The 14,441-nt window shown below is 37.7% G+C and overlaps 1 protein-coding gene across 1 annotated transcript in view; it reads left to right on the top strand.

The window, feature by feature from the left end:
- Positions 1 to 14,441, top strand: part of FBN2 (fibrillin 2) — a 255,161-nt gene that overhangs the window by 55,953 nt on the left and 184,767 nt on the right. The gene's annotated exons all lie outside the window — the stretch shown is intronic.

Genomic DNA, 14,441 nt, shown 5'->3' with positions numbered 1-14,441 from the left:
AAACCAATTTGACAATAAATTATATATAAAAATAAATACATAAAATTAAAAAAATAAAGTTAAAACTATATAAAACAAAAAATAAACATAAACAATTTAAAAAAAAAGAAGAAAAAGAAACACTACTGAACACAATGACAGCAGTTCTGTGGATCTCAACTGTTCAAACTTGTGCATAATTAAAATAGAACCTTTTGGTAGACAGTTTAGTTGACCCTCAAAATGTAGAGTAATTATGGAAACTCTGTGGGATTTCTAATTTCCTATCTATCAGTTAAGATAAGCATTTTGTAGTTACCCAGGAACTGGAACAATCATGTTTATTGAGTAGAAACAGGATAGGCTCAGGCCTTATACACCAAAAAAGATAATGTGAAATGTTTGAGTAGATTTCTATAGAAACTGAAGGAAGAGGGTTTTTTCCCCCCTAGGAAAAACTTCAAGTTTGATTTCCTTTGCTAATAAGGTACAGAAGATATAAATAGATAATATAAAATAAGAATCATAATATTCTAATTTTTTAAGGCAATCAGAGACACATAATCTTATAACCATCTGGCTGGAAATTTTTAAATTTACTTAAGCATCAGGATGTTTTTCTATATTGGAATGTTTGTGAAGTTTGGAAACATGTGGACATTTAACTGGGGTTTCTTTTGATGTTCATCATCAGGCAGTCAGAGCCTCTCCCATAAGCTCAGACACTGACAGTCTCGTTTTTTGTGCCATCATCCTTTCCCACCAAGGGCCTGCTCTCAGTGGCATGAGCCACAGTCTCCTGGCGAGGGGATAGAGGCTGAGGGTACAAACAGATAATCTGAAAACCAGATAATGTCATGGCTAATCACAAATTGATGATGGTGCTTTTGTTGCCAGAGTAGCGGTGCTGGAATCGAGGCTGAGCCATGAATCAAAAGGGGTGCTCTCTTTCCCAGACCACATAAATGGATAAACGTTGAGCTTTTATATTTGTCCATTGTGCTTTCTGGCGAGGTAGAAAGGGAGATTTTTTTTTTTTCACTGAGTAAAAATGATGTGGGTCTGGTATTTCTCTTTGCAAAATAATTTATTTCTGGCTGCACAGTATTAATTTTCAGGCTGTGAAACCTGGCTTTGATTCCAAACAGATCTTTGGGAAAAAGGGAGCTTGAATAATAGAGAAAATAACTCCATAAGGAAGTATATTATTTCTTGGAAGGATCCTGGTATCCATTTAAGTGGTTTCTTCCAGCTTTCACATCCAAGAAAATTGTATCCATATATAATTATGAGGAACAAAGCCACAGTGATGTTTTTTTTTCTGCTTTCCTCTTCCTTCACCTTGCAATGGCACTGTAGTGGCCACGATGAAAGAAAGCACGTTGGAAACTAGGAAAGGCTCTGTAACATTTATTAACATCAACAACAGCCACAATAAGAACAACTACCAGGTGCTGGGCATTTAGTAAAAGCCAGGCACTGTGCTAAACCCTTGAAGTTTTTGTCTCACGACACGCACAGGTCCGTATCAGAAACTGTAAGTAAAGTTCTCTTATTATACCCGTTTCACAATTAAGGAAGCTAGAGTTACTGGAATGTATGCAAGGCTATAGGCAGGTAGTTTGTGAAGCTGGGTTCTGGTTGTGAATCCAGAACTGTCTCCCTGCAATCTTGTGCTCTAGTCACGATACTAAGTGCTTTCCTATGTATACAATGCTAGAGCCACAAAATAACACAGTTTACCTGTGGAGGTTTTCAGCTAGAAGATAAACTACTTAAAAATCTCCATGCTCTGTGGAGCGAACATAGATACCTTACCTCATTATTGTCAGTAGCTTTAACGAGAAATTTCCTCTGCATTGCATTGCAGGCAGAATCCTACCCAGGACTGTGGGACCATGTGCTTTTCTTTACATCACCAGTTATGGGTCCTCAGATTTTAGGTCCTGGAAAAATAGATGTGATCTTTGATGTATAGATGAATAAAGCAGGAAACACAGAAAAACGTCTGAACTCTGATCATTTAAATATTTTGAATACTGTTAGCCATCCAGGCAATAGTTTGGCAACAGCTAAGAAACTTGGAGTGTTACAGTCATGTCACAAATTTCTAAAGTTCTCTGTGATATTTATGGCGGCAGTGATGTCACCTGGAGGAAAGCCAATTACACAAAAGATATCATTTTATTAAATCTATTTGAGGCAGCCATGTTTGAAGATACGACAAGGGACTCATCTGCTGATAAGTGTTTGCCAAAGTGTGTTCATCCCACACTAGTTTTGAGGAATGCTATTGAATAAAAATATTTTATGAGCAAATAAATTTTGAACACTGCCTGCTATAGCCTCCTCTTGGCAGTTTATAATGCACATAAGTATAGTAAGGGCTCCTGAAAGTCCTATGGTTTCCCCCCGCCCAACACACACACACACACACACACACACACACACTCATACTCAGACACACATTCTGTCTTTGTTCAACTCTATAATGTATTTGACCACAGAATCTCTCTTTGACGTAATACTTTTACTATTCCCTGGAACTGCTATTTCATTGACCTCATTGTGGGAAATACTGAGTTAGACCATCCCTCTGGTTCTCAGCTCAGCAATTTTGTCATAAAAAGCCCTTGACACCCCAGATGCCATCAATTGTAAGCTCCTAATTACCGTTTTATGTTGAATATTGCAAGAGAATGAGTCAGGAGGCCTAAGTCGTTACATCAGATCATTTTGACTTGGGGCCAGTTGCAGAAACATTTTGGACTTTATTTCCTTTTCTGTTTAATCACACAATCATATCACATCATCTCTAAAAGTCATTCCTAGAAACAAATAAATTTAAATAACACTTGACAGTTCTCAGAATGCATTTATATGTATCATCTAGAATGACCTGGATACCTTTGGGAAGCGGACAGTAAAGCCCAGCACCTACCTAACACTACAGATTATTTGGAAGTTTACTAAATTTGAAAGGTTTTGCATTCTGTAGATACTGTGTCAGGCTTCGTGGACACTGAGCATTGTTTCTAGTCCAACCGCAGCACTAAAGCCTCTCCCAGTGTTAAGTGATACTTATTTGGAGTCCACCTATTTAGAAAACAAAAGCGAAGCTGCTGATATGTTTTGAAGTAGATTGTGCCATGATGCCACAGAGCGTCTGCTGAAACAGAATGTCCATACGTGCGAAGTATTTGCACACTAAAGTAGTAGAAAGTGTAGATCTGGGCAGACACACAGCTGTGGGGAACCATGGTGGCTTGCTTTGGAGGCATATCACAGTGGTCAGAGAAGCGTTTAGTAAGTTGAGCTTCATTTATTAGCTGAATGAAAGGTTTATGATCCTAAAACAAAAAAAATAAATGCCTGCAGAAAGGGCATTTAATGCAGAGCAGGAACCAGTGATCGAGCACAGAAACTGCCTTCCGTATATACACACGACTATCAGCACTACTGGGAAGTAGCAGAGTGTGGGGGTTAAGATCGTGGGGTTTGGTGTCAGTTATGTTTGTCATTCACATGCTGGCTCTGTTAGACACCATCTGTGTGACTTTGAGCAATTCTTGTACAGATAACCTGAAATGATGGGTATCGTGCACTGCACAGACCTCCTGTAAAGAACTGTTGCCTCACTACCAGACGCTTTCTCATTCCCTGTTTCCCTGTGGTGTTGGGAGACCGCCACTCCAACGTGCATCGATAGAACTTTCTGGGATGGTGGAAATGCTCTTTGTGCTGCCAGTACAGTAGCCACTAACCACATGTGGCTCTCAAGCACTTGCCATGTGGCTAGTATGATTAGGAACTGAATGTTTATTTAATTTAATTTAAATTTAAAGTTTAAATTTAGAAAGCCACATGTGGCTAAGTGGCTACTGTTTTGGACAGCACAGCTATAGATTACAACAAACCACATTGGTGTGAAATTTTATAACTGCTAAAATTTCTTTCTCCAAAATACTGAATTTGATGTCACAGACAGCTTCTACGGTTTAAAAAGTTGGTCATGATCCTTTAATAAAAGAACACACACTGTTCCTTTTTGGTGAGGTTCCCAACCACATTACCTAAAATCCATCTACACAAGGAGCTGTACCAAGTTTCAGTTTCACACTGTGAGAGAAGATACTAGAGAGAAACCAGGAATCTGTTGAATCTTATTGAAATAATGTGAGTTAAATATCTGATCACTTTGATGGCTGTTCCTTGAAAACAAAAGAATATTACATTCTCTGTTTACGTGCTGCAAAGTTGCAAATTCGCCTGTTAAGGCCAGCTTTTTGATTGTGTTCCTCTAATTTATTTTATGTCTACCTGCCCTGGCACATATGAAAAGATTTCCTTTATGCCTTTGAGCTCTCTTTGTGTTTCTAGAACTTTTAACTCTTGGTGTTTCACTGCAGTTTTTAAGCATACAAATCTTTCCTCTTCATTGTAATTTTTAACCTTATATTATTCTTTTTTCGCCTGGGTTAATGCCTTTTGTTCTTGACTTCCACTCTGATATTATTGCTTCTTCCACTTTATTTCATTTATGATTTTTATGATTTTTGTCTGTCTTCTACTTTTTTTTCATTTCTTTTTTTTAATATGAAATTGATTGTCAAATTGGTTTCCATACAACACCCAGTGCTCATGCCAGCAGGTGCCCCTCAATACCCATCACCCACCCTCTTTTTTTTGTCATTTCATTTTGATGCTTTTCTTATAGACAGAGTAGAACTGAATTTTGTTATTTTAATCAGATTACCAATTATTTGATCAGAAACTAAGCATATTCATATTATGATTTCAATATATATGGTTTATTCATACCATTTTATTTAATGTATATGTCATTATATTTTGTGTCTTTTCTCTTTTCATCTTTGTTGTAATTTTTAGTTGTAGTCAATTATATTTTACTTTTCTGTCTCTGTTGCCCTTCTTTCTTGATTAAAAAATTCTGTGTTCTTCATCAAACTAGTGCTCACGTCCTTTCACCATTATATTGAAACTTCTATTCCTCTCATAACTTTTGTACAGTATTGAAATTAACTAATACCTATTCCTGTTACCCTGAGACATTTTTCATGTTTACATCTCCAAGTCCTGAGTGAAGATCTTAGGAATAATTCATTTCCAAGTCTTCATTATGGCAAATACCACCCCCCATTCCCCCAATTCTTGACATTATTTCAGGCTGTTATTAAGTTGTATCTTATGACTCTTATTTGAAGAATCCTTTCTCAAATATTATAAATTCATAACCTGTAAATGTTGTTTTGCTGTATTTTTAATTACCTATATCACATAGGATAAAAATAATGCCACACCAATTCATCTTCTTTGTAGGCAGTCTGTGTTTTTTTTTTGTTTTTTGGTTTTTTTTTTTCCTCTCTAGAAACAGAAAAATAGTTTTTCCTTTTAATCTGAGGTTCAGAGATATACAGAGATCGCAGGAAGCTCTTCTTTGGAGCATGTCTCTTGCTTTTCATTATTCTTGTCTAGGACACCATGAGCCCTTTTACCCAGAAGGTGAAAACTACTGTTTATTTAAGCTTAGGAAAGTTTTTCCTACTATTTCTTTAGTCTCTTTATTTTTTTACTTTTATTTTGAATTCATATTATTCATATTCTCATTTCTAGTCTCTGTGAAGTCTAATCTTTTACTTAGGATATTAATTTTTTAGAGATTTTGTGGTGTTGTAAGCTATTTCTTCCATCTGATCTTCTAGACAACTAATTTAGCTGGAAGCAGCGACTGCTGGGTTTTCTGTTCCTTCTGTTGAGTCTGGATGTTGAAAGGGTTTTACCTTCATGAGCCAAAGAAACACTTCAGTCTTTCCATCTGTATTTGTGTATCCGCAAGGTAAGTTCCCACACTACCCATTCTGGTCAGGCTTCATGGGCTTATTGGCAATTACAGACTTGCAGCTGTGTAAGGTATGTTCATTGTTATTTTACTGAGCTGGTATGAGACTCCTGTAACCTTCCTGCCGAGTGTCCCTGGGGTATCCTTTTGTTCCTGAGCCTTTCCTGGTGCTTATGTATAAGGAACAGGTATAAAGCTCCAAGCAGGGAACCAAGAATGACCGGTTTCTCCAGTGCAGACCACCAGCCATGATAGACCACCACTACCTGCAGAGATCTGTTGACTACCTGCTGTTGTTTAGGAAGCAAGTCACAGAGGCGGGGCCTCCCCCTTTGCAAGTTTAATGGATCGGTCGACAGATGTTACCTATGTCCTCTTAGAAGCCCTTATGATCAGTGGTCTTCTATGCTCTTCAACATTTCCCTCAAACTCCCAAGTAATTAAAACCCCAGTAGTGAATCACATGACATTCACTTTCTCCTCAGGAGGTTTCCTCACCTCTCTAACACCTAACGTTGTGACACTAGAAGTTGTTGGTCAGGACAGAATCACAGAGCAGGTTGTGCATCCTTTTTCCTGGGATGAGTGTGATTTATCATGTGTGACTGTATGTATGGTTCCTTACAAATATCTCACGAAGAAATGATGTAAGCAGAAATTTCAGTAAGAAAATAGTAGCTTGAATCCACATTAGTGTATAAAGGCTATCATCAAATTGTGCTAAACATTTTATTCACTGCCACTGTGATTGAGCTTGGTGACATCATTGTGTTTGGATCAGGCGATATATCAGCATTGGTTCCCACTGATTTTGTATCTGACTTTAATGATAATGGATAAATGTTTTGGGAGCATGTACCATTTTTCCCTGGAATCATTCCTGCCTAATGAGCTGTACTAGGTGTTTTTCTTAGACATCATAAAATTTGGTACTTTGTTGATTTGTCTGGCCTGTGATCCATCTTTTGTGTTAATCATTTATGTCTCTGGCCTCTTCATTACTTATGACAAATTTTTTCTGTTTAAGTTTCTTTTTCAAAAGTGACAATATCCTTCTGTTTAAATGATCTTTTTAGTTTTTAGTCTTCAGCATTTTTTTTGTTATGCATGAAGTAAATTAATTGATTTTGCTCTCGGGACAGTGCCCTTTCAGTTCACAGGCCGTGAATTTTAGGACCACATCGTTGATGGCCTTCAACCTTATGAAATGTGACATCAAAGATAGCAATTTTGTTTGCACCATTGGCCAGCACCTAATTATCTTTCCTGCCTCTTCATTCTTGCAGAGCTCTTTGATGTTGGTGGTAGTCCTGTGTTTTGAAAGACTGTGGAGAATGGTGAAAGGGTCCCTTCTTTACTGAGTCTATGTTCCACTGAGATTTTCAATAATGGTATTACGTTAGAAACAAAATGCAGTACAGCTGTGGTAAAGTAATTACTCATTTATTTGCAGAAGTAAAAGCCTTTAATGTTTCTCTCAATGTACAGAGAAAGAATTTCTCCCTAACTGAACATGGCTGGGAGATTCATCTTTGGGAGAAACCGGAAGCAAAGCGAGATTAGGCTTGTGGAATATTTGGGAGTTGGGAGATCGTACCTGGGGGAGGCAGGAGGCATTTGGGGGATTGCGACAGTAGTCATCAATATGGTGAAGGGCTTTGGTCTGCTAAGAGAGGGCAAAGCTACCATAAGCTGTGGGTGCGATGACCTGTGTCTTGGGTTTGATGAACACAATGTGGATGGCACAGGGCTTTGGAGGGAGGTGAGCCTTTAAGTTCAATCTCGGTTTCACTTTTCTAATTTTTCATTCTCCATGTGGATCTTAATCTCTGACTTTGAATTTTTCCTCTGCCATAATGGCAAAAATACTTTCTTAGCAGTTCAGAATTGAAAGAGGTAACTTATAGAATGGGTTTTATAATATGAAGTGCCTGCTACAGAGTTAACTTCCTTCCATTTGTTGCCAAAAAATTGGAACAATTGGTTCATAATTCAAGAACAACAAGATACCATATTTCTCCCTTTAAGTAAGTAAAAATCACACCAGTCACCTCTACTCTGTGTTGGAGAGGGTGTGAGAATGAGTCTGTCTTCAGAGAGCAGTTCTGAGTATGTTTGGTGTTTTTCAAACTGGACCCTTGACCCAGCATTTCTAGTGCTAGGACTTTACCTTACAGAGATCCAACCATGTAGTCGGTAAACATGTGGAAGATTACCCATGCAGTATTGTGTGCATTCTGATCAATTGTGGCAACATACATTTCCATCACAAGGCAGGTGGTCAGGGTTGCCAGGGAGGGATGTTTCAGTGCCCTCGCTGGTGACTCAGTATATGAAAAGGACTCAGTTTATTTTGGTCTTAAAACTTCAGGTTTGCTTTACGTAAATATGCTTTAAAAGCCTGATTATTCCTTGAGCTCTTAAAAAATATATTTTTTAATTGTGGTGAAATACAGGTAATATGAAATTTATCATCATAAGCATTTTTAAGACTGTAGTTCAGTGCTTTTAGTATCTTCACATTGTTATACAACAGTGGTGATCATTGTCCATCCATTGAATTCTTTACATCTTGCAAACCTGAAACTCCATTCCTATTCAACTCTGTACTCCCTTCTCCCCCTAGCCCTTGACAACCACTATTCTATTTTCTGCCCCTATAAATGTGATCATTATAGGTACCTCATGTAAGTGAAATCACAAAATAGTTTTCCTTTTGTCACTGGCTTATTTCACTCAGAATAATGCCCTCAGGGTTCATGTGTCCTGTAGAATGTATAAGAATTTCCTACCTTTTTAGGTCTGAAGAGTATTCTATTGGAAGTATTTTGTTTGTTCAGTCATCTGTCAATATACACTTGGGTTGCATCCACCTCTTGGCTTTTGTGAATGATGCTGCTGTGAACCTGCATGCATAGATACTTCTTCATGTCCCCGCTTTTAGCTCCTTAGGGTATATCCCTTGAACTTCTAAATCCAACTTATAAGTATCTATAATCTATTAATAAATCAAGCAGATTATAGTAGTCACTTTAAAAGGCCTTTAAACAATATTTGGTTCCAATTTAATACGTAGTTAATGAAACACCTCCATATCTGTTAAACTGCTTTTTTATATTAAATGCATATAATTTTTAAGCACTTCAATTGTGCAACTTAAAAACCCTTGTAAGCACTCAAGTAACTCTTAAAAAGGTAATTAAAAAGTAAATGTAAATACTCAAACTTATAAATAGAAATTTATAATGTATGACATAAATTTGTAATATGAACATGTTAATATATAAACATATATTATATAAATATAAATTTATAAGTTCACTTAAGTTCACTTAAATGGTTCAATCCTGTATATAAGCGTAGGCACATTTTAAGTTTAAAAAACTATCATTTTAGGGGCCTTTGGATGGCTCATTCGGTTAAGCGTCCAACTTCGGCCCAGGTCATGATCTCACGGTTTGTGAGTTTGAGCCCCACATCAGGCTCTGTGCTCACAGCTCAGAGCCTGGAACCTGCTTTGGATTTTGTGTCTCCCTCTCTCTCTGTCCCTCCCCGACCCATGCTCTGTATCTCTCTGTCTCATAAATAAACATTTAAAAATTTTAAAAACCTATCATTCTAAATAAGTCACTTCATTACTTTGTGGTTACAAGGCAGTCTGATGGACAGGGACAAAAGCTGTTAAACATTACAGGTACATAATTTTTGCACGGATTCCATAAAGCAAAAATATTAATTTAGTGGCTTTGATTTTCTTAAACATTTCTGTACTGAATTCTAAAATTTTCTGAGGCAGATGGGTGTTTTTCTATCCAGGAAGACTATTATCATTTCAGTTGCTTGAGTGTATTTAACTCTGAATATTTGATGAGCATGAAATCCGGATCTGTAAACATTCAGGGCAGACTTTGTTGAAACTAAGGAGACTGTTCTATCATCCCTTATAAATTTCGGAGTTCCCTTCCCTGCTCCAGTGATGTCTATGATCAAAGGTTTTAGCTGGTGCAGTGACCAGGTTCTCAATTAAAACCATGATAGAATACACTAAAAAATGTTATTTGTCAGAAACTCCATTACTGAAAGGAGACCATCCCAAAGCCAGGATCGTTAGACTAATTACGCACAGTTCACGCCTCTTAGTTATATTCCTTCGTGTCTGTAGCTTCCACACAATGTGATCACTTGACTACACATTGCATTTCTTTGGTTCCTGAGAATGGAAATGCCTTCTTGCCTAACTCGAAATAATGTGCAGCTTGATGGAAACTCCCACATATTTTCATGTGCTTTCTAGGATCAGGCAGTTCTTTGTATACTAAAGTGGGAATGGATGGAGTTCTGGACATCTTATGGCATTGTTGGACTAGTGGTTACAGTAGATGGCCTCTAAAGGGGCCATCGATTACACAACTCCAGGGGATGACATTTGCATTACAGTATGTGGGCTATCTTCCCTAAATTATACAGTGTGTAGTTTACTGCATCCTCCTGGCAGTTAAGTGAATGATACTATAGTCACACAGGCAGCTGATGTCTTGCTGTCACTGTGACTGTTTTCCCTTCATGTGAAGCCTCATGGAGACACCTAGTCCATTGATCTTCCTGCTTTCTCCCACTTCTTAATTTATTAGTCCTCCTTTTCCCCATTTCCTGTTTCATCTAGCACAGATCTCATGGTTTATTATTGTAAAATACGTGTAACGATACCTTCAACTCCTTGGCCATTCCAATTTTTTTTTCATCTGACAGACAAAACCCTACGCCTTATAAACCCAGCTCCTGAGTGAGCCCCTCAGCTGCCTGAGGATGCTGGGGAAAGTCCCCAGAGAGGCAGATTAATCCTTATATCAGGACATCCTGTTCATCTGCCCTAGGGAAACCCTGGTACCTTGGCTGTCACCTGGGAGCCCGCCGGGTTCTCACATCAGCTCCCTGTCCTGGTGGGTGCACTGCCATCTCAGCCCCAAATAACTGAGTCCCAGCTGACCCCACCACCTGTTTCAAAACGAAAATAGAAGGTGTGGGAAAGGACATTGTTTCACTTTCCTCGACTCTAAATACACCTACATCTCTGTGCATCCTGCCCTTCTTTCTCAGACTGCAAGAAAAAGTGCTTTCCTTCTCCTAAGGATAACCCCCTTGCACATTCTAGTTTCACCACCAGGCTGACTCCTCAGGGATCTTATACTAGAAATTATTATTCTCTTCGCTAATCATGAGCCTTCCCTTTCAGCTTGGTCATTCCCAACGGCTTTCAGAAATGTTTGTCTCTTCCATAAAACAAAACAAAAATGTAAAATAAAAAATAAGCAAAAAAACTAAATGACAACAACAAAAAATATTATCCCCTCAATCCCAGATCCTTCCCCATACCTGTTTCTTTCTGTCTTTACCTTCTGGAGACCTCTTCAAAGGTTGTCTATTTGTACAGCAGTAATGCTTAATTTGGTTATCTAACACTGGTTAGCATCTTAAAAAGACTTGTGAAATTATATTACAATTCCCAAATATATTCAATTGTATTTATTTCAAGTAGAATGGTAACATAGGCTATAATAACAAAGATAGAAGATAGAAAATATTAGCAAGAATGTGGAGGGATTGGAACCCTCATTCATTGCTGATAGAAATATAAAATGGTGGATCTATTTTGGAAAAACAGTTTGGCAGTTTCTTAAGAAGTTAAATATAAATTCACCATACAACCCAGCAGACAACTGATTGGTTAGCAGATGCAGTGTGGAAAGCTATTCAGTAGTAAAAAAGGATCGAAACACTAGGACCCTACTATCTCACAGATGTCCCTCTAGAACATTATGCTAAGTGAAAGAAGCCAGGCAGAAAAGACCACATATTATATGATTCCACTTACATGAATTGTACAGAAAAGCCAAATTTATAGTGACAGAAAGGTTAGTGGTCGACTGAAGCTGGAAATGGGCATAAGGAACCTTTTGGGGCAGTGCAAGTGTTCCAAAATTAGATTGTACTGATGGCTGCACAATTCAATTAATTCACTAATAGTTATTGAATTGTACATTTAAGATAGATGAATTTATGTCCCATGCATGAAACCTTAATGATGTTGTTTGAAAAAAAAAAAAGGCAGGGAGCAGCCAATTTTTGATGAGGTTTCTCTTTGCACCAGTTGCTTAATGGGAGTAAAAATGAAACTGTAAGAAAACAAGTTAAGATGCTACATTGCACTTAGATATCAACAAATCAAAATAACAGTATTTGTGTTTCACAGGCTACTTTTTAAAAACATATTCTTGGTCATATGGTATGGTCATATGGCTTCTAAACCACTGGTCCCAGCACACCTAAAGTGCTAAGCAGTTCTTTCCTTTTAATCTTTGCTAATGCACTGTGAGGATGTCCTTGACTATGAATGGGTGGTGTGGTATACAATAATAGTTAGCCCCTGCTGAAAACTTGATGACAAAAATGCACGATCCTTTTCTACAGTACCAAATTGTTTTAGGGCTCTTTGACTGTAATTAAAATGGTAGCCAAGTTTGGGACAGAGTGTTTTACTTAATCTGAGCAAGAAATCTAAATCCACTTTCAAGAGCTGATCCTTGTTCATATTTTACAAGTTAGTAATTCTTGAATACTAACTTGTAATACTAGTATATTCTTGAATGACATGGTAATTTTAAATTTTACTTTTTTAATGTTCATGTTTTATTTTGAGAGAGAGAGAGAGAGAAGGGGAGTGGCAGAGACAGAGAGAATCCCAAGCAGGCTCTGCATTTTTAGCGCAGAGCCCAGTGTGGGGCTAGATCTCACAAACTGTGAGATCATGACCTGAGCCTATATCAAGAGTCGGACCCTCAACTGACTGAGCCATCCAGGTGTCCCAGTAATTTAAGTTTTTAAACTAATCAGTTGCCAACCAGAAAGCAAAATGTAGTCCTGTAAGAAAATAGTTCTGCACAGTTTGTAAGGTGGCAAATACAGGGTAGACAAAGGAAATAAGTAATGGTAGGCTCTTTTTCCAGGAGGGGAGGGGGTTGGCTTCATTAGAGCCTTCAACAGGAAAGGTCAGTTCAGAGAATAAACAGCTCTCCTTGTCCAGACAATCTTCTTCTCCAAAGAGACCAGACTGAGAGGACATCATTTTAAGAAGGTGTTGAAGTTAGAAGTTAGAAGGAATGAATTTCCAGACAACACGGCTTACTTAAGGATAGGATTATGAGAGAGGGTATATGCAGGCTTCTCTCTGGGAATCCTAAAAATATACAGAATGTGAACGTAAGGTGTGTGAGCAAGAATCCACAGAAAAATAAGAGTTCTATATCTTTTGTGAAAAACAGACTTATCCCCACTGGTTCAGAACTTGATTTAATTTACTGAGTCTAGTATTTAATTTAAAATGGCAAAATAATGTGTTATGTGAAGGAGAGTAGATAGGTTTCAGAAATTTACAACCTGGCAATTTGTGGTGTGGGAAGCACGCTTGTTTATAAGGTTGACATATCCACACGTATACTGCATTTGCAGCCAGCACATCTGTTGTTCTTATGTAAGGGATTAAAATGAGCTATTTTTGTTGAAGTTCAGCTGCAGAGTAACAGAGTGTTAATCCAGCTTGGTAAAGAAGTTACCTATTTTAGATTTTTTCTTCATATTAAACTTTAAAAATATGCTTTTCCTCTCTAGGAGAAAGCCTTAGTCTTTGTTAAAAAAATGGAAAGTTTATGTGGTTTTAAGTTGTGTTTGTCATACGATAGCATTCAGATGATATCACAGTTTTTCTAGCTTAGCATTTTGAGTGTGAAGTCATATCCAAGTTTGCTTTTTCCAGTACATTTTTCATAAAAATCTTACCAATATTATTGACTCTTCTTCCTTTGAATGTGAGATTGTTTTGTTCTTGGAAATCTGAAGTAAACTTGTTCTGGCTTTCCCCTTCACATGGAATTATGTCATTTGCATGAGGGCTTATCAGGAAATCCTGACTATCATCTTACATTCCCAAGAGTTAATCAACTGTATTCATACAGTCTCCGTGAAAGGGGGGGGGGGGAGCCTCTTTCACATATTTCTGTTGTAGTTTTATAACAAATGTGAATTGTTTCATTAGTCAGTCTTCAGGAAACTCACTTTTCTCTGATTTCCTGTGTCTCTCGAAAGAGCAACAGCAGCTCTCAAATGAAAAACTGTTTGGTTAATGATTCAGTTCTGTTTAAAAGAGTAAATACTGGTCATCTAAAAGGTTCCTTGAGGTGAGTTATAGGAGAAAGCAAGATAGAGTTAGAATGCCTAGCTTTCAAGTTGCCTGTAATCTGGATCAGTCTTTCTTAAACTTGAAGTTATGTATGAATCTTCTGAGTATTTGTGGAAATGTAGATTCTCGTTCAGTGAATGGAGGCTGAGGCCTGAGTCCACATGTCTAGTCACCTCCCAGGTAGTGTATATGTTTCTGATCCATGGTCTACACCTTGAGATGCAACAGTCCCCATGGATTGTCCTTACTATGCATAGAGGTCTGTCTGTAGATGATCTGTGGCATGCATTTGCTAATGTTATTATCATAACAGATCAACAATGGTGCAGCCATCTTGTAGAGAACAGAGGTTGTATATAATATTAACTT

The sequence above is a fragment of the Panthera leo genome, chromosome A1 (assembly GCF_018350215.1).
Source record: "Panthera leo isolate Ple1 chromosome A1, P.leo_Ple1_pat1.1, whole genome shotgun sequence".
In the NCBI taxonomy this organism is placed as follows: domain Eukaryota; kingdom Metazoa; phylum Chordata; class Mammalia; order Carnivora; family Felidae; genus Panthera; species Panthera leo.
Note: the sequence above shows the minus strand (reverse complement) of the source record. Positions and strands in the feature narration are given on the sequence as shown.